General features: G+C 38.4%; 1 pseudogene; it reads right to left on the bottom strand.

Moving 5' to 3' along the window:
* Window positions 1–20,600, bottom strand: part of LOC122814424 — a 652,984-nt pseudogene that overhangs the window by 280,466 nt on the left and 351,918 nt on the right.

A 20,600-nucleotide genomic window follows, 5' to 3' on the forward strand; every position in this document is an offset into this window, starting at 1 on the left:
AAGTATGACTGACATTTTAGCCCTGTTGTTCCTACGATGCATACATTTCAGCCTGTGGGCACTAAAAACAGGAACAAAGGCATTAGCATCAAATTTGAATACCAAGTACATGTAGTAAATTTCTAGGAGGCCCATACCTCCTTCACATTGAGGGATATACAATCATGCAATGCAATTTTTTATATATATCATTTTATAAGCATGGAGCAGTTTTCTTGTTTGCCTTACCTCAGTTTTTTGGGCCAGTCAGTTATACCAAATCTGTAAATTAGAACAGGAACAGTATATTGATTTATAACTTGAACTTTATTATTAGATGTACAAACTATACATTAAGGCAGTTTTCAGTATAAGCTGTACTCTTCTGAAGTATTCCTTCCTAAGGTTTGTCCTCATTTGTCTGTGTTTTACTGTTGACCCTTCATCTATTCCCAAACAGTACATTCCCTCCTGTTCACGTTCATTTACATCGGATTGTTGTACTAAGTTGATACTTTCTTGATGTTTCAGTTTTCATATCCCCATCTGATGAGCTATATCATTTAATAACATCTACAAAAAGTAGATGAAATGTCTTTGAAAAAATTTGTTTTTTGAAGTTAAACTGCAACTATACCAAAGTCTATTAAGAAAAAAAGAGTAATAGGTTAAGGACAAGACAAAATGGCAGTGATGACACAGAATCACCCTGGAATATCCCCCTTTGAACTTTTATCCCTGACAATAATTTGTCCTCTATGAAGGCCCAGTTACAAAGTGTTTTCCACTGTTTTACAGTCACTGCAATGTAACTGCTAAATGTAGGGTACATCTTGTACATCTGTAAGCACCCCTTTACACTGAATGTGGGATGCTGTTGAATGTTTGTTTTGTAAGCTGCCCTTTCCTTACTCAGATTCTCCCCATTTTTACTGTTTCCTGTTATGGCGTTATTTAAGAATAGTATAAAAAGTAACTCAGCAGTGTACTGAATATACACATTTAATAAACTAAAGCAAAGCTTTCAGGTTAACAAACCCTTCCTCAGTTCAAATTAAAACAGTTCAATACATTTCATTTAAAAGCTCAGTCTCATAAAAGCACAGCCAATCATACACAATATTCAATTAAACAATTAACATACAATTACTCATACAAAGAATGACATCTTATTTTAAGCAATACTGCTTACATTTAAGAATTGGTTTAAGTCTTGTAGCTTGGCTAATACCTGTTGGGTGGTCAGCTTGTAGTCGTATAATCCACTCATTCTTTAATTTCAAGTTTATTATTTATATCACTCCCCCCCCCCCCCAAAATTTTATATACCATGTCAATCACCCCTAAGTTAAAAACATACATTGGGCCATTATCACCAATACATTTTGCTGATGCATTTTATTCTCTGATCTATGTTCAATTATTCTGTCCTTTAGATGTCTTACTGATTTACCCATGTAAAAACTAGGACATACCTTGTAGGTTGCAAGGTATATAACATTAAAGTACATGTAGCAGAACATTTAAGGACATGTACTTTCTTTGTAATAGGGTATGTAAAAGCCTGATCACTAGTAATACTAGAGCAGCAACAACAGTTATAGCATGGGTAAGTACCCATTTTATGTGGCTGTTTAGACATAAAGGCATATCTAGTGCCTTTATAACATAGCATTTGTTTTAAACTAGAATAATTGTAGTAAGCAAACGTAGGTTTGTTACCTACAATATTCTGTAGCTTTGGTATAGTTTATGTCCCAATTATCTATTATAATTTTCTTTACACCATTTGTACATCTACTACATGTAGTGAAATATCGTAATTTATTATCATAATCAAATAAAACCATTTGTCCATTATTGGACATTTCATCACTATAATATGGCTTACCTTGGTCTCTCTCATCCCTAGAATATCAGTACTCACATTACTTAGTAGTGTTTCATCGTAGCCTCTATTTCTAAATTCATTAATCATTTCATTCATTTGTGCAATGCACCCAACAATATTGGTATTTAACCTGCTGTTACGTAAAAACTGTCCTTTGACAATTCCCTTACAGATGTGTGGCAAATGCATACTCAAAGTATAAATATTTGTTTCTATGTACAGCTTTCTTATGCATAGATGTTTGTATGTCACATCCATTGAAGAATAGCTCCACATCCAAAAATACAATTCTAGTAGATGAAACAGACATAGAAAATATCATAAAGTGTGCACCGCTATTCAAATATTCATCAAATTGAACTGCTTCATCCTGCCCACCCTCCCAAATAAAAAACACATCATCTACAAATTGTTTAAAGCAGGCCACCTTTTCTGAGTAATAATTTGAAGCGCTGTACACAAAATGATTTTCCCATTTATCCAATACCAAATTGGCATAAGTATTCACAATGGGTGTATCCATTACAATGCCTGATATCTGGTAGTAAAATTTGTTATAAAAACATTTAAGAATAGATAATCCTTTGTCCCACATGACTTTCTTTTATTAGCTTTTTGTTCTGTCATGTTTAATTTTTTTCTAGATGGCTACAAACCATGCATCAAATCCAGTATATAACTGTTAATAGGTGTGTTTTTTTTTTTTTTTTGTTAAGAAGATTAATTCCTGCTTGTGATATGAAGACAAGTCATTTTACTGTGTTAAACCTTAGTGTAAAAATGTTAATACCTTTAGCCAAAAGTTAGACACTGCATATGAACCCATGGTTTTCCACTTATGAGCTTAGTTTTCTTTTAATTTCTCTGGTCATAGCTTTCTCCCATGTCCTATCTGGTCATAGCTTTCTCCCATGTCCTATCTTTTATTTTAGATCTCCCAGCTTCATTTCTTTTAACTGTCTCATCCAGTCAGAATAGTTATGTTAAACAGGATCTTCATAAATACCCATTTCTTCTTTTTTTTGTAATGTCTCTATTGCTTTTTGCTTTGCTTCTCATTTCTCTATAAATAATTTTTGTGTCATCAATGAATTCCAGATTTTCTACATTTCTTTACATTTATCTGCATGCCATTTAAGTACTGCTGCTTCCATTGATATTTTTAGTTTATTACTGGAAATAGTACATGATAAATCGTAGTCTCTCTTAATCCTATGCATTGATTTTACCATAATTATCTTTGTAAGGGTTTTAGATCTGTTCCCTTTTCTGTATTTTTCTGACAGTAATGCTGGTCTTAATTGTTTTACAGTTTTCTCTATTCAGTTCTTCCAGGGTAACATTTTATTTCCTCCCTTCCTTTCCTTTGCTGCACTACATTTTTTGTGGTAACACTATTTGTTCCTAGCTCAGCTGCATGGTAGTAAATCCTACTTATTTCTGCTATGATGCTTGAATTTCTCTTAATAGTCCTGTTCACCTGGTTTACCACACCTCTATCATGCGGAGTCTTATTCACTTTCTGTAATCTATTTCTTTTATTGATCTCAATATGTCTATCCATCTGTATGTTAAATCAAGCAGCTCTTCCCTAGATCATTTTCTTTTAGACTGAGCGCACATTCTTTGCTCTCTGTTTTCTGCTCTTCCCCATTCAATGCAATTCTAACTGGGCCCATCATGTAGTAATATCGTCAGTCTCAGAGTATTAGCCATTTCCTGCTCTTTCCTTTGCTGTGCAGTTCTAACTGGACTTTGTGCAAGTTTCCTACAAAAGGTTCCGGCGTATCACCCTGTGGTGTATCTTCTTCAGACACAACCTATCTGTTGTTCCTCCTCCTGCAAACTTATTGGCATATCATGTTGTGATATTACCTGTGTCAGAGTTTCCACACTAAAGCCTTCACCTCACAAATTCTATTTGTTTAATTTCTGCCACTATTCCTATGCCAAGGGCCGTTTATAACACCGAATACAGCTCACTGACTTGTCTCTCAGTCACTTTTAATGAAGGCATAGTGTTGCCCTTTCTCCACTGTTATGCAGCAATGGGGATGGTATAAATAAAAGTTAGGGGTGTCTCCCAAAATGGGGGGATTGAGGACTTTCTCCCAGGCATGAAAAGCTTGCCCCCCCCCAGAACATTCCACCTTTGTATTCTAATTTTTATAGAACTGCATTTTTTGTGCTGATTTTGACTTCCTTCTCTACATAAATATACTGTATCCAATCTCATTTTCCTTCCCATGTCTGTGTTTCTTTCTATAACATTAAATCACCTCCATTTTTTGTTCCTTTCCTACTTTACTTCTGTTCCTTGCTTTTCAGTTTCTTCATGTAGGTGTTTTTTTCTGATCTGGTGGAGTAAGGATGCTAAATTATCTGTAGTTTTTAATTGGTCTTCTTGCCTTGTGCAAGTCTTTTTCTTTTCTCTCTTTTTTTGGCACAACAGTAGCATTACATAATATTTTTCTTTCCTCAACAGTGCACTTTACTGTCTCTGTGCCTCTTACTTGGGTTAATAGTTTTTTTTTTTGGCTTTGGTGGACTACTTCCTTCTACTACAGAGGTGCTACCTTCACCCCAACCTGCTAACCCTGTGGCAGAAATGTTTCAAGTCCTGGAACCAATGCATACAAGACTGGGCACTAATTTGCCGCGTGTAACCATTTTCTATCTACTTTTTTCCATTATATTTAAATGCACTTTATACATCAGTGTCTTGATGGTGAGAGTTTCTAAACACAGGGCCCACCATCTGAAGGTACTCATCAATATTAACAATGAATTCAGTTCCAGCAATACCACTCTTGTTTTTTGGCTTATTTCATCTCTCCATTTATATCTTTTTTTTAATCTCTCCAAGTCTTTTAGGTTTCTACTATCAAGACTGGAATGGACCCCATTCCTAAACCAAAGTATGATTAAAGTTTATGAAATCAGTATTGTTTCCAATCTTTGCTGTTAGAAGTGCTCTTCAAAGCACCCACACTATGTCCTGTAATGACTCCTTCTGCAATTCTTATGGAGTTATATTTATCAGTATCATATCCAAGTATGACTGTAAATTTTTTTATTTTATTTACAATATAGGGTGTCACAGTGGTAGCATTGTCACCTCACAGTAAGACGTTCTCTGGTTCAATTCTCGACAGGTGTGCCTTCTGTGCAGAGTCTGCATGTCCTCCCTGCATTCGCGTGCGTCTCCTCTGGGCACTCAGCTTTCCTTTCATGTTAAAAGGCATACATCCAGAATGTTTTTACCCAGGCTTCTACTAAAAATTGGCTTAGTTACAAGTCGAACTTTCCAAGTAAAGAAATGTTAAATAAAACTAATTGCTACTACTGCTGGAAGGGTCTGGGTATCTTTCTTCCACAATGCCTTTGTTTCTGCCTGCAAATCCTGGTATTGTATGACTTTGTGTCTCTCCGTATGTAAGACACTGTAGTCATTAGGTGTAGTGATTTCAATAATCAATGTTACTTTTGTCTTCTTTTCATGGACTACTAGATCTGGTTTTCTTGCATCTAGTTTAGGAACTGTTGGTAATGGTTGATCCCATGAGATATAAACTTCATCGTTTTCTATTATCCTTCCTGGCTCACATTTCCAGTACTTTTCAGCTACTTCAGTATTATAACATTTGCACAATCCCCAATGCAACAGTCTTGCCACATTATTATGCCTTTCAGTATACAGTCCTTTTGCCTTTAGTATATCACAACCAGCAAAAAGATGTGCAACTGTTTCCAATTATGTTATACAAAACATAGATTTGTCTGTTTCTCGCACATGTTCAATTCACTTTGTAAACCAAGGTCTATACCTGCAACTATATTGATGCATTTTCCATCATTTCTTGCAGTCTCATCTGATCCTTCACCTTATATCCTTTCTTTTGGCACATTCAATTGCTGCCTGATTTTTATCTACTTCTGGTTTGAGTTCCACTCCAACTTGATGCAGATATGTTTCTGCTAGACTAAGAAGAGAAGTCATCTTGTATTTGTTATCCTCATTTTCCAAAATGTTCACTATGTTTGAGGCATGTGAGGGCAGCAGACATGTATGCAGTCCCACAACTGCAGATCTAAACATGTAATCAATTTCAGGGAGGTCCATACCTTCTTTGGAATGGGGATATATAATCTTGGTATGCACTCATTTTTACAAATCACTTGATGAGCATGGTGCATCATACTTGTTTTAGTATATAATCAATCCAGTATATTTTGGGGCCAGTCAATCAATCCAAAACTATAAGTTAGGACAGGAAGAGTAAATTGGTTTATAGCTTGGATTTTATTCCTGGACGTCAATGCTGTTTTCAGGATTAATTTAAGTCTTCTAAAGTACTCCTTACTAAGTTTTATACACATTTGTTCATGTTTTAACACTGATCCTTCATTTCACAAGTATTTATACACTCCCTCTTGCTCAATTTCTTTTATATAACATTCTTGTCCTAACCTGATGTTTTCCTGGTGCTGCAGTTTTCCTGCTTTAAAGGTTGCTTTTGCACATTTATAAAGGTCAAATGACATTCTATTATCCTCGTCTTATGAACTATACAGTTTTAAGTCATCAACAAAGAGAAGATGAGAATTCTTTAGACTTTGTTGTTTTCTAGGAGTCACATTATAGCCATGGCCCAAGTTGTTAAGAGGAATGCTTTACATTTTCCTCTAGTCGATACTTCTATGATGATATTCAATTTCTCCCTACCATGTGCTCTTTTAGTAAAACTTTATCAGTTCTTAATTTAGCTGCACAGTAACATATCCCGTTTACTTCTGTTATATTGCATGGATCTCTATGGTCAGTCCTAATTACTGTGTTCATTTGTTTTATCAGACTTCTGACTTTTGGGGTTTTATTGACCTTCTGCAATCTATTTCTTTCATTGATTTTAATATATCTTTGCCCATTAAATCAGGCAACTCTTCCCCAAGTTCATTTTCTCCCAGACTGAGGGCACATACTTTGTTTTCCACTTCCTGTGGCCCTTCTATAGAAAGTTCTATAGCCTCTTCCTGTAGCACCTCATCTTCAGTTTCATCCTGTGCCATCCATTACTTTGTCATATGGGAAATCATTGGCCTATCACTCCTCAACGTTGACTGCATCAGAGCTTCCACTGTCTCCTGTCCCTACCCTTGCTGTCTAGCTTTAATTGAATGTTTATACTGGTTTCCTGTGGAAGACTCCAAAATATCTTGATATAGCACCTGACCATTTAGTTCCTTTTCCACTGGTTTCCCCTTAATTTGGATATCTATTACTCTATCCTGTTGAGGTGCTTTCTGCATTAGACGTTCTACACTGAATCCTTCACTCTGCAGGTGCTCCATGACCTTAATTTCTATTTCTTTAACTTCTCCATTACTGATCTCCTTTTCTACTTTTCCTCTTTGTCTTCTTTTTTGCATTGTAAGATTTCCCATATCCATAGTCCTTTGCCTGTATTTCTCTTCAAATATCTTTGGTGCTGCTCTTTTTGTATTGGTTAATTTTGCCTTCTCCTTGACATAAATATTACACCATATTAAATCTCTTTTTCTTCCCTATGTCCATATTCCTTCTTCAGAGATCTCCTGATCTTCCTGCTTCTCCTTACTTTGGGGACTGACTCCATCATGCTGTGATACAGTCTGAGTTAGACTTTTTATATTAAATCCTTCACTCCGCAGACACTCCATAACTTCAACTTCTATTTCCTTAATTTCTGCTTTACTAATCTTCTTTTCCACATTCCATTTTTGTGATATTAATTTTCTTATTGTGAAATTGTCCACAACTGGATGCCTTTGCCTATATTTCCCTTCAATAACCTTGCAACTGCTTTCTCTATATTAGTTAACTTGGCTTTCTCCTTTACATAATACTGCACCATATCAAATCTCTCTTTCTTTCCTGCCCATGTTCATATTTCTTTTTTATACTTTTCAAAAATGTTTAGGTTTTGTTGTTTACATTTTCTCACTTCCTCAGATGCTTCTTCTTCCAAACAGATCAGAGTTTCTTGATCTGTATATTGTTTTTCAAAAATCTACTGCATTAATGAACGCACATTTTTATTTGAAGCTTCTGATAACTTTTGCTGTGAAATAATTTTTCTTTCTTCTAATATATCTCAATCTCTTCGTATATCCTCTGTCTGGTAATTCTGGGATTTTTGCATAACAGTAACAATACATACTTTCTTTCTTATCCTCAATAGTCCACTCTCTCATCTGTATGCCTCTTTTTTGGCCTATCAGTTTTTGTGATTTTTGTGGATTGCTACTTCTTTCTACAACAGGGGAGCCATCTTGAGCCTGATGTAACCCCACTGTAGGAATATTTCTGGATTTTGAGGATTCTACACTGTCATTTTTTTCCCATCCTAGCACCAGTGTGCCTACCAGGATTGGGCACATTTTTTTCCTGGGACGTGTGCACCCCACTTTTTTTTACTTGCTTCTGTCCATAATATATGCTATTTAAATACAGTATATATATCAGTGTCGCGTTGGTGAGATTTTGTGAAAAACAGGGTCTATTTTGTGAAGGTACTTACCAATTCTTGACTATGAATTCATTTTCAGCATTTCTACTCTCTTTTGCTTAGTGAATTTTCATCCGTGCGAGTCCTTTCATGTTTTAGTAGAGTACTACTTTGTCTGAAACACTTACTCCCCACTGTGAACTGACAGATGATTTCTAAGGTTTCCAGCTGTTGTGAATCCCTTACTGCATTCAGCACATTTATAAGGTCTCCCCCCACTGTGAAATGACAGATGGATTCTAAGGGCACTAGTGTTTGTGAAAACCCTTGCTACATTCAGGACATTTATATGGTCTTTCCCTCATGCGAGTCCTTTCATGTATTACTAGATCCCACCTTTGTCTGAAAGTTATTGCATTCAGGACATTTATATGGTCTCACCCCCCATGTGAGTCCTTTCATGTTTTACTAGATCCCCCCTTTGTCTGAAACACTTATTGCATTCAGGACATTTATATGGTTTCCCCCCACTGTGAACTAACAGATGATTTCTAAGGGTACCAGCTGTTGTGAATCCCTTACTGCATTCAGCACATTTATATGGTCTCTCCCTCATGTGAGTCCTTTCATGTCGTACTAGAGCACTCCTTTGTGCAAAACTCTTTTTGCATTCACAACATTTATACGGTCTCACCCCACTGTGAACTGACAGATGAAATCTAAGGGCTCCAGTTTTTGTGAAACCCTTATTGCATTCAGGACATTTATATGGTTTCTCCAGCATGTGAGTCCTTTCATGTTTTACTAGATCCCCCCTTAGTCTGAAACACTTACTGCATTCAGGACATTTATATGGTTTCTCCCCACTGTGAACTGACAGATGAGTTCTAAGGCTACTAGCTGTTGTGAATCCCTTACTGCATTCAACACATTTATATGGTTTCTCCTCCTTGCCCAAGTGAATCCTTTCATGTATTACTAGATTCTTTCTTAGTCTGAAACACTTACTGCATTCAGGACATTTATATGGTTTCTCCCTACTGTGAACCGACAGATGAGTTCTAAGGTTACCACCTGTTGTGAATCCCTTACTGCATTCAACACATTTATATGGTTTCTCCCCCTTGTCCATGTGTATCCTTTCATGTATTACTAGATCACCCCTTAGTCTGAAACACTTACTGCATTCAGGACACTTATATAGTTTCTCCCCACTGTGAATTGACAAATGATTTCTAAGATTTGTAGCTGTTGTGAATCCCTTACTGCATTCAGCACATTTATATGGTTTCTCACCCTCATGAGCCCTTTCATGTTGCACTAGAGCACTCCTTTGTATGAAACACTTATTGCATTCACAACATTTATATGGTCTCTCCCTCTTGTGAGCCCTTTCATGTACTACTAGATTCCACCTTCGTCTGAAACACTTATTGCATTCAGGACATTTATATGGTTTCGCCTCACTGTGAATTGACAGATGTTTGTTAAGGTTACCAGCTGTTGTGAATCCCTTACTACATTCAGCACATTTATATGGTCTCACCCCAGTGTGAATCCTTTCATGTATTACTAGATGGCTCTTGTGTTTGAAACATTTATTGCATTCAGGACATGTATATGGTTTATTTTCTTTGTGAGCTGCCCAGCATACTACTGGACTTTGCTGTACTATAGAACTTTGGTCACATTCAGCATTCATGTTGCAGGTATATCCCGGATGAAGCTGTGCTACAGGTATAACAGGATGCCTGTCGGAGCCCTTCAGAGTTTGAATGTAGTGCTGCAGGTTCTCTGTAGGATAACATAATAGAGACGCTCCAAGTGATGGCTGCTGACTCTGACAAATGCTCCAGTCTCCGCTCCCATAGCCTACAAACAGATTATTAGTTCTGTATCACAATGATGAAATATATGCGTTTCATTTTACTAAAAGCACACACATACAGTCTTTTCCATTTTTAAAGTTAACATTTTCTGCTGCAATTAACATGAGAAAAAGAGCAAAAACAATTCAGACAACTTAAGAGAAGTTAGTCTTCTATGGAGAATTTTAAAAGGTACAAAAACAGTACAGAACAAAATAATTTGCAAAAATCAATAGTTTTGAATATATATCATACCTACAGGCATAACTCTCCACTTTTCCTAATATTTATTAAAGTCATACTGTAGCTGTAGTGTAACGTTGACTCCCATAACATTGTTTAATCTTTTCATACAAACCTATCTATATGACATTTAAATGCAACATTCTGCACTCTGCTGGGAGTCAAAGTGGTCCTTTCGGATTAGCACTGGTTCCCAAAGTTCAGAAAACAAAAAAAAAAATAGATAAACTGGCAAAATGTGTGACACATGATCAAATAAGAACAGAAGAGCATAGCACATTAGTGCAACAATGTAACAACTGGTCACAACGAAGTGCAACAATTTCTTTAATGTATGGAGATTACAGAGCATCACTTACTAATACTGCTACATTACATTCAGCAACACATGAAGCTGCCATGTCACTGATGCAAAAGGAGTTTTGAGGGTGGAAATGAGTAACATACCTCATAAACTGACACACCTAAGACACATATCTACAGAAAGTAACACTGCATAGCACCCTTAACATCACAGTGGATATTTGTGGGTGGTCACTATTTTAGGAGAGAATACCCCAGGCCTTGTCTAATTTATCCATGGTTTGGGTCTGGTTGTGACCTGGTCATTTAAAGGGCAACTTTTTTTTTCATCTGGTTCACCCACCAAACTAATTCCCTATTCAAAAAAAAAACCACCACCAGAGTTTCTAAGATTTACAACTACTGACCTCAAAAATTCCTTAGAAGCCATTGTAATTCCTTCCTGTGAAATCTGGCTAGAGGAGCCACATATGACGTAGAAGCTCAACAGTTTGTTTAGCAGTCTACTTTATTAAGGCTGTCACATTTTTGAAGAAAGTTACAGCCTCCAATTTCTAGGGTGGGAGAAGGGCCCTGCAAGGATTCATGTTCTGTAGTGCCCAGAGAAATAGTCTTCTGATCAGGAATCAGAATGGAGTTTAGGTGACAGAGTGAAACATATGCTTCTAACTCTGCTTATATGCATTTTGTAATCTAGCCTGCTTTACAGGTTTTACTGGTACATTGTTTCAATTATTATCACCTTGAATATAAAACTCAAGAGATTACAAGATTAAAGAATATATTAAAACTAGTGTACAAAAGTGTCACCTTACAAATCAAACCACTATATAGATGTACAATGCTTTTCCACTACTGATGGGAAAAAGAGGGGAATGAAATCAGGGATACACACCTGCAAGTAACGGGTTAATGTGGCTTTCTGAAAATGTTTTTTTTTTTTTAACAAGATGAAGTTCCCACATCGTTAGGCCCCATGTTTGCACACCAGTTTCAGAGAGCATAACTTCATGCAACTACTTAAAAAGAAAAACTCTGAGAAAATTCATACAGTTTATCCTTCTCCTCCCGATTATGTGAAAGAAAACTGGGACAATTTTTTTTTTCCTGCATATGAGAAAACCTTGCCGTATCGAAGAACATACAAGTAAAAGGGATCACATAACCTAGACAGAAAAATGCTAAAAGAACACTGAACTTTTCACTCATGGGGGACAGATACTTAGTTCCTAGTGATGAATACTTAGGGTCTTATTTCTCTTATAACATCCATGTTTTATTATTATTATTAATAATAATGCGACATCTTGCTGACACTGCAAATAAGTGCTTTGGTGCTTTGTCCATTATTACATATACAGACAGCTAGACATACACACAGATATTGGGGAACCATCCGAGGCCCAGTATAATAAAATGGAAATAAGCCATCAGCTACAGAGACACATTAATTTCAGGGTGAGAGTAAGTCGGGGATTATCAAGGTCAGTTGGACTAGAAAAGCATGCCCACATACAATCATTTTTTTTCTGATTTGTTGAAGTTCCATTTTGGCTAATTGTTGGAAATGAAAACGCATTAAATAAAACTGTGAAGTGCAATACGGGTATATACATCTATGGCACATCATCTGAAAAAAAAAACAATGTACACATCTATTCTGAAAACAAAAAGTAAACATACATTTAAAACAAGTAAGGAATGAAAAATATAACAAAGCTTTATATAATAGAGACAAGTGACTACATGTAAACGTGAAGCTTAGTTTAGTAGGTATACACTATGTAAGACAGTGAGTAGAAAATAATAATACAAGTAAAGAGAAGAAAAAATATGCAAAGCAGTTTAGGTCTGTGAGTTAAGAACAATAAATCCTTACAATGCTTTGTACAGAACATTAAAATGGAGTCAGATGGATAGGACCACTTTTTGTGGATAATGCTAGAACTTCTCAAAATGAAAATGTTTTCAAGAACATAGCTAGGAATCAATCCTTTAGGGCTTCTAGATCACATACTAGCAACAAGGCTTTAGATACTGCTTTAGGCACATGGTAACATGAATTACATGCACAGTTTTATTCTGCTAGAGAGGTTAATTCAGCTATGGGTAATGTGAGAGAAGCTGGGTCTGGTTTAGCAAGACTGTTTCTTTCTAAGTTATTTTAGATTGGTGATCACTTTTTCCAGTAACACTGCGGACAATTGTGAGGTGATACGTAGGAATTGGCCTATACTCACCTCAGATAGTTCTGTCTACGAGGTTGTAGTTGTCAAACCACATTTCTGTTTCAACAATGGTATGTCGCTTAACAGGCAGCTTTGTTATGGTAAAAGTGATGGCGTAAGATCTCTTTCTGATAGATTGGGTACTTTTATGTGCAGGAATTGTATTGCATGTCAATATATTCTGATACTAAAACATTTACACGTCCGTCTAAAAGTTTTGTTTTTAACCCTAGGTTTTATGCGAATTGCACTAGTAAACACCTTATAGATCTTGCTTCTTGCATGAAGTGCTGTTGTTTTTATGCAGGCAAAACTATTAGGACTTTAAAGGAACGCATTTTAGAACATATTGGTTATATAAGAAATAAAGATAGTAGTGCTTTGTACACGGATGTTCAAGTTTTTAAGACCATTCTTTTTTGTTTTTTAGTATTACAGAGGTTTTATGTTAAGAAGAGGGGTGATGATTTGAATAGTTTTATTGAAAAGGCTGAAAGTAAATGGATTATGAAATTACAGGCACATAAAAAGCCTTGGACTTTATGCATATGTGCCTTTAAAGCCTTTATTAAAATTACATAAATTGTTACATTGATTAATTGCTTATATTATAAAGAGTTCTCTTTTTTTCTTTGTGTTTTGTCTGATGAAGTGCCGAGTTATCGGCATGAAAGCGCTAACCTTTTATTGAAGTTCTTTTATCTGAAGCTGTGGTGGTTCTGAATTGCTGTCTTTTGTTGTTGTATAATGTTAACGTACTATAGGAGGGGCTAACAGACAAATGACTGATGCCAAAGCCACACAGTCTACAAATAAATGCAAAATTTGTCATTATTATGGCCTTCTGCAAAGTGGAATTCCACTCTAATTGCAACATTGACAACACTCCCCCTATGCTAAAACCCAGTGGAGCAAGACCATAGAACACACACAGATATCAATTTGAACTTTAACTATCAAGTGTCCACAGTGGTATGGAAAGGCTATGCCATACACCCCATAAGTCAGACCATCGCATCCAGATCGGAGGACGACATAACTACACTGTACTCGAACCTCATCAGAACACTAACACAGTATAATGCTTCCTTTTGCATCTACCTCACCAGACACCTACAGCAGCTGGTGAGACCACAGGGGTTTCTCACCAAGAAAATACAGGGCCTACAAACCATGCCATGATGTATGTGGTTAGACTGAAACCCCTGTTACTGTAATCTGTATCGTATAGGATGAGGTGACTTGTGCCTGGCCTACAAGCTGGTCTCTGACCCTGCTCTGATAGGAATACTGCACATACACAAATTAGCTATAGCTGGTGACATCAGCAGAGTCGGATGACAGAAAGATTTTAAAAGCAGTGTCCCACACGCTGGTGTAAAATATTCTCTCTCTAATGTCAAGTGAGTGCACAAACACACAGACTTCCCAATTGGTTGCTGCAGTGAGGACAGAACACCTACTTAAGTACACTGACTACAAAACTCTGTATTTAAAGTAAGCACAACAGCTTGTGTCTGACTTGGAGAGTGTCAGACAGCACTTTATAGGTGAGGACATCAACAGTGTCTGGTAGGGAGAAAATGGTAATAGCAGTGTCCCACACGCTGGTGTAAAATATTCTCTCTCTAATGTCAAGTGAGTGCACAAACACACAGACATCCCAGTTGGCTGCAGTGAAGACAGAACCCCTACTTAAGTACACTGACTACAAAACTCTGTATTTAAAGCAAGCACGACAGCTCATGTCTGACTTGGAGAGTGTCAGACAGCACTTTATAGGTGAAGACATCAGCAGTGTCTGGTAGGGATAAAATGGTAAATGCAGTGAACCACATGCTGGTGTAAAATGCTCTCTATAATGTCAAGCAAGTGCACAGACGCACATCACAGTTGACTGCAGTGAGAATAGAACCCCTACCTAATTATACAGACTACAGAATTCAGCACTATTGCAGAAGTCTGACTTTTACAAAGCTGCAAGACAACTTATAGTGTATTACATCAGCAATGCATACTGGAGAGAAAATGTTGGGAGGCTTGCATGAAATGGACAACTAACCATGTTCAACTGTCAAGATCATTTAAGTTCTGCATGTTACCAGACTGACGAGTGTACAATGTGTAATAATTGCTGGTTATGTTCCAATGCGCAGGTATACTTTCAGGGATAGCTTTACAAACTGTATGCAAACAGGTGCCTACATTACTACAAGTATCAGAAACTCAATGTGTATTTTCATTTTAAAGACGTGTGGTATATAATACACTTGTAGTAATTTATGTACAAGTATAGGTTCATAGGCAAGTACTAGGCTATCTGCCCAAGGGCATCTATAAGCCTAGCCAGAATGTGTTTGCTTTCGCCACCCCCTTAGATTAGTTCCCTGTGCCTCTATCCATCAAAGCCATTAGTTCCCTGTGCCACTGGTCAGCAGAGCCACTGCAGTGATTCCCGGGGTAAATTTTCTGTTTCTCATCCACCCGTCAAGGTTTCTCTTGAAGATCGTTAGGGAGGGGCTCTGCCTGATGTATATTGGAATCCTGTTCCAAAGAACGGGGAATCTCTGGGACAGGAATCTATCCCTCCAGCTTGTCCTATTTATCATTGTGGTGAGGTTTATACCTCTAGAGTGTGTGGCTCTCTGGGATTTGTTTTTTTTTTATGTGGAGCTTGTCCATCAATTCTGGGTTGGACATGGCCTTGTATGTCAGGCAGAAATCACCACTGAGTAAGCGGTATGCAACAGAGTACAGCTGGAGTTTCTTGAGTCGGGCTGCATAGGGCATCTGTCTGAGGCCAGTAATCCTCTTGGTGAGGTACTTTTGCGGTCTTTCCAGCTGTTGCAGGTGTCTTGTAAGGTACATCCCAAATGGGGCGTTGTATTCTATGATGGGTCTAATGAGTGATGAGTAGAGGGGCACAATAACCTCTTTTGTTCTAGATGCGAACATTGTTGTGATTAGGGGGGCCACAAAGGATTTTCTAACCACCTTGGCAGTATGATTATCAAATGAGAGATTACTATCTACTTGGTCCCCAGATCCCTTATTACATTTTCTGTATTTAAAGGACTACCACCTATGGGGTAGTTCGCAGGTACTTTGTTTTTTCCAAAGGGGATGACTATGCACTTTTTGGCATTTAGCTTGAGGCCATGATTTTGACACCAGGTATACATCTCAGTGAGACCCATCTGCAGGGTGTCTGTATCAGCTGGAGAATCAATTATGGCCCCTAGTTTGCAGTCATCTGCGAACTTGGTCAGCCATAGTCCTCCTATGCTTGCCTGTACCTCTGTGAAGTATACACTGAACAGGAGGGGTCCTAGGACTGAGCCCTGGGGATGCCACTTGTAACCGGTTTAGAGTTGGCCATAGAGCCTGCAACTCTCACCATGTGGGTTCTATCCATGAGCCAGTTGGCAACCCAGCTCATGATGTAGGGGTTTATATTCAAGCTGGTGAGCTAGTCTATAATACTAGAATGGGGAATGGTGTCTAAAGCCTTTGTGAGGTCTAGGTAGGCTGTATGGACCCCCTTTCCCTCGTCTAATGCCTTGGTAACCATCTCAAAGACATCCACCAGGTTTAGGAGGCATGATCTGCCCTTAACGAAGCCAAATTGGGTATGGTCCAATGTTTGGAGGTTCTCAATGTCTCTGTTAATGAGTTCCATGATAATGCATTCCATAGCCTTACAGACCAGTCTAGTCAGGCTTATAGGGCGATAGTTCCCAAGGTCCGTTGTGACTCCACCTTTGTGGAGTGGGATAACTGTTGCTATGTGCCACTCTGTGGGGATATAGCCTGTAAAGAGGCTTTGTTTGAACAGTGTGTTTAGGTGAGTGGTTAGTTCATTTTGGAGCTCTTGTAAGACACAGCCTGGGACACTGTCCGGTCCCAATGAAGCTGCGTTTTTGGCTTTGGATAGGGCTGTTTTAACTTGTGTGTCAGTGACTGATGGGGCCCTACATTCTTCTGGTATGGTTATGGGCCCTTTAGGGGTGAGAGGGGGGTGAAGTTTTCACTAAACCTGTCTACCAGAATGTTGGCAATATCAGTCGGTTCAGTGTATTTTGTGCCATTCTGCACTAACTCCAGAGCAGATCTGAGTTTCCACTTAGGTTCTTGACATAGCTAAAGAACGCTTTGTGGTTGTCTTTGGAGTTACTGTCAATTTTTCTTTCAAAACTAGCCTTGGATGATTTAATGAGGGATCGTAGTTTCTTGCTGCTACTGATCAGGGATGTCTTTCCTTCTTGGCATTTTACTGTTTTTTGTACTAGATTCCTCCTTCTGTTGTATAGCTTGTTTATGGCAGGGGTCCATCAGACTGGTTTGCTTTTCTTGGAGGAATGAGTCTTGGTGTTACTTGGGATAGCACGATCCATGCATTCCTGTAGATGCTCAGAGTGCCTTTGTAAAGGTTTCAGCAGCTTGGACAGCATTGTCCTTTAGCATGGGGGCTGTGGACCTTTCCACCTCGGTCTTAAGTAATGTGAAATTTGCTTTTGAAAAGGTTTCATGGTGGTTTCCTTGATTGGATATCCACATTCCGCCCCCACCCCCAGACTGATTAGTCTATGGTCTGATCTAACCAACGAGGGATTGACCTCTGGTGTGGAACACCGGTCGCCCATGTTGGTGATGACCAGGTCCAATATGTTATTTTCTCTGGTAGGGGTATTGACCAGTTGATCCAGGGCATTCAAGTTTATAAATTTTAGGAAGCGTTGGGCAAGGGAGTTAGTACTTGAGTAGTTCTCCCAGTTTGTTTGGGTAACTGAAATCACCCAGTATTAGGGTGTATGGTAGGACCTTCATAATTCCCAGTGTCTTCAGAAATGCGGAATGGGTGTCCTGGGCTATGCTGGGTGATCTCTAGCAAGCTACAATTTGGATTGCAGTTTTGCCCATTGTTAGTTGCACATGAATGATCTCGGATGCATTGTGCTGCGCCACTAACCTGGAGTTGTGGGTATCCTTGATGAATATGGATACACCCCCACCTTTTGTGTTTCAGTCCTGGTTCTGTGGCTGAAAGGTATGGTATGAGTTATAACCAAGTAGTGCTGGGGTGCTCTCAGGAGCCCTAAACCAGGTTTCTATTACTGCACAGATGTCGATGTTCTCCATACTGAGGAGTGCCTCGAGTGCATGCATTTTGAGGTTTAGACTTCTGGCGTAGAGTGGTATTACCCTCAGTTTTTGGTTACTTGTGCTATTTATGGTGGTGTGTTTGCCTTTTGAGCCTTGCCTAAAAAAGGCACTATGGGAGAGGCAAGAGCCTTGGCCAGTATTCAAAAGGCTAAGGGTGACAGGTGCAAGCCACCTCTTGCGAAGCAACGTGACTTGTCGATCATGTCATCCCAGGTGGACAGATACTGGATCCCCTTTGAATGACACCAGAAACTTAGCCAATTGTAGAAATTGATAATTTTTTCTCTATACTGTGACATCATTCTTGGTGAGGGCAGGATGCTACTCAGTGTCAGGGTCATACCGGCCTGGGCTACATGATCAGAAAGCTCTTCCATGTCTCTTTTCATGTAGTCCAGGGAGGTATGCCTCAGGTCATTCACACCAACATGTACAATGACAGAGTTGTATTTGTACTTGTTCTGGAGTGACCTGAGTGCTTGTGTTATGTGGCGGATCCTGGCACCAGACAGGCAGCTAACTGGAACCTTCTCTTTGTCCAGACTAGTTAGTGGGACATCAGTGTGCCAGACTATAGAGTTGTCTGTTACTAGTGTGTTGGGTATGTTATTTCACGTTAAGGGCTGTGATTGTGTGGCACATGGACTATGTGAAGTTGTGTGTTTCATGGTTGGTGATGGGGTGTGGAGGTTGCTTGGATGTCTGCTTTGAAGGTCTCTGTTGCTTTTGCAGATTTTTATTTAGAGCCTCCGAGTATGTTTTCATGTATTCATCTGTGTTATTTGCCGGTGTTGGTTTATTAGGTCTTTGTGACACTGGTAGTGTGTTGCAAGTATTACCCTTCTTCTATTGACTGTCAGTTTCAGTCTGGAGTTGAAAGAGCTTTGCCTTCAGTTTGGCTGTATATTTGCATCTCTCGCATATATTACCGTTTGGTGGTAGGAGGAGAAGGTTGTCTGTGTACATGAGGCAGTTGTAACATTGTCTCAAAATGCCCAGATTCACCAGTTGGACTGGAGAGTACACCGGAAACTGCCCTTTGGACATGCCTGAATAGGTAGAGTAAGCTGTTTTTCTGATTGGCTGGTGGGGACGAATAGAGAGCCTTGCCCTTCTGGACAGTATAGGGGGGTCTAATGCTAGGGTAAATTAGTGCTTGCTATGAGTTTTAAGCAAGTGCTTGACTGTGAAATGAATGGTTTGAGTGCTAAAATTGAAGATTTGTCTAGTTCCAAGGGAAAAATTGAAGAGCAGACTTCGTGGAGCAGAGAATAGTTTAACTCTAGCTAAACGGCGCTGCCCAATGCGCAAAACCGCACAAATGTGGCTTTTATAGCAGGGAAGTGAAAAAGATAGAAATTAGCTGATAAACTACTAACGTCTGGGCTGAAACCATTCCTCCAGGGACAGATAGGCTGCTCAAAGCTCCCCTCTCTAACAGATGAACAGAGAAACTTCCTTCTATCCCAAGTAAGGTATGGGCAACACAGAAACCTGTGACACAGCCCCGGATTCAGCAATAACCTGAAAACTGGACTATACTAGTTCAGAAAGGCAGGTAACAAGTATTTTATTTTTTTTTTCAGAAGATAGAGTAGATACAATCAAAACGACACTTTAAATGCACAGAAAACGCTATTGCACTTTAGTGTGTAGCCTTCAACAGTTAAACAGATTACTTAAATGAAAAATATAAAGACAATCCAGCAGAGTTAATGCTCAGCAGCAAGGCAGCAAACGAGAATAAAAAATAAACAAACAGCTGCTGTGCAACGCAATGGAGGGTATCAATGCGTTTATACTCCAAATTCACAAGATATAAATTATTGGACAATCCTGAAGAAAATAACAGTCAATCTTGCTAAAAAAGAATATAATTTATTGAACAGGTTAGCGCTTTCGCAATAGCTTCATCAGACCTTAACAAAACACATTACAACCTCATCATTTAAATACATAAAAAGGCGCCAAAATCTATCAGCATCTTAAAGGTGTAGCACTCATAAAACTACATGAAATAAACATAGCTGTAGAAACATATATATTAGACAAAATATACACTTAAAAACTCATAAAAATATATATAAACATAAAAACAAAAAATAAGGGGGCATATAACATGTATATGGACATTAAAAAACCTTTACCCAAAATATCCCCTGTAATTATTAATTCTTTAACCTCCTTGATTTAAGTATTGGACGTAGTGGAACCTTCCCATTCAAACCTGGTGTTTGATCAGCCCTGAACTTGATAATCCAATTTATCTCTCTAGTCTCGGTGTAATTCCTAATGTCCCCTCTCCTATGTGTCTTAAAAATCTGTTCCAGTACCCTAAACCTAAACTGATGTGCTGGCCCCTCATTCTTGGTGTGCTTAGCCCTTTCCTCCTTTATGTGTCTTAAAAATCTGTGTACCAGTACCCATACAGCTACCT

The sequence above is a fragment of the Protopterus annectens genome, chromosome 10.part0 (assembly GCF_019279795.1).
Source record: "Protopterus annectens isolate FY-2018-M chromosome 10.part0, PAN1.0, whole genome shotgun sequence".
NCBI lineage: Eukaryota > Metazoa > Chordata > Ceratodontiformes > Protopteridae > Protopterus > Protopterus annectens.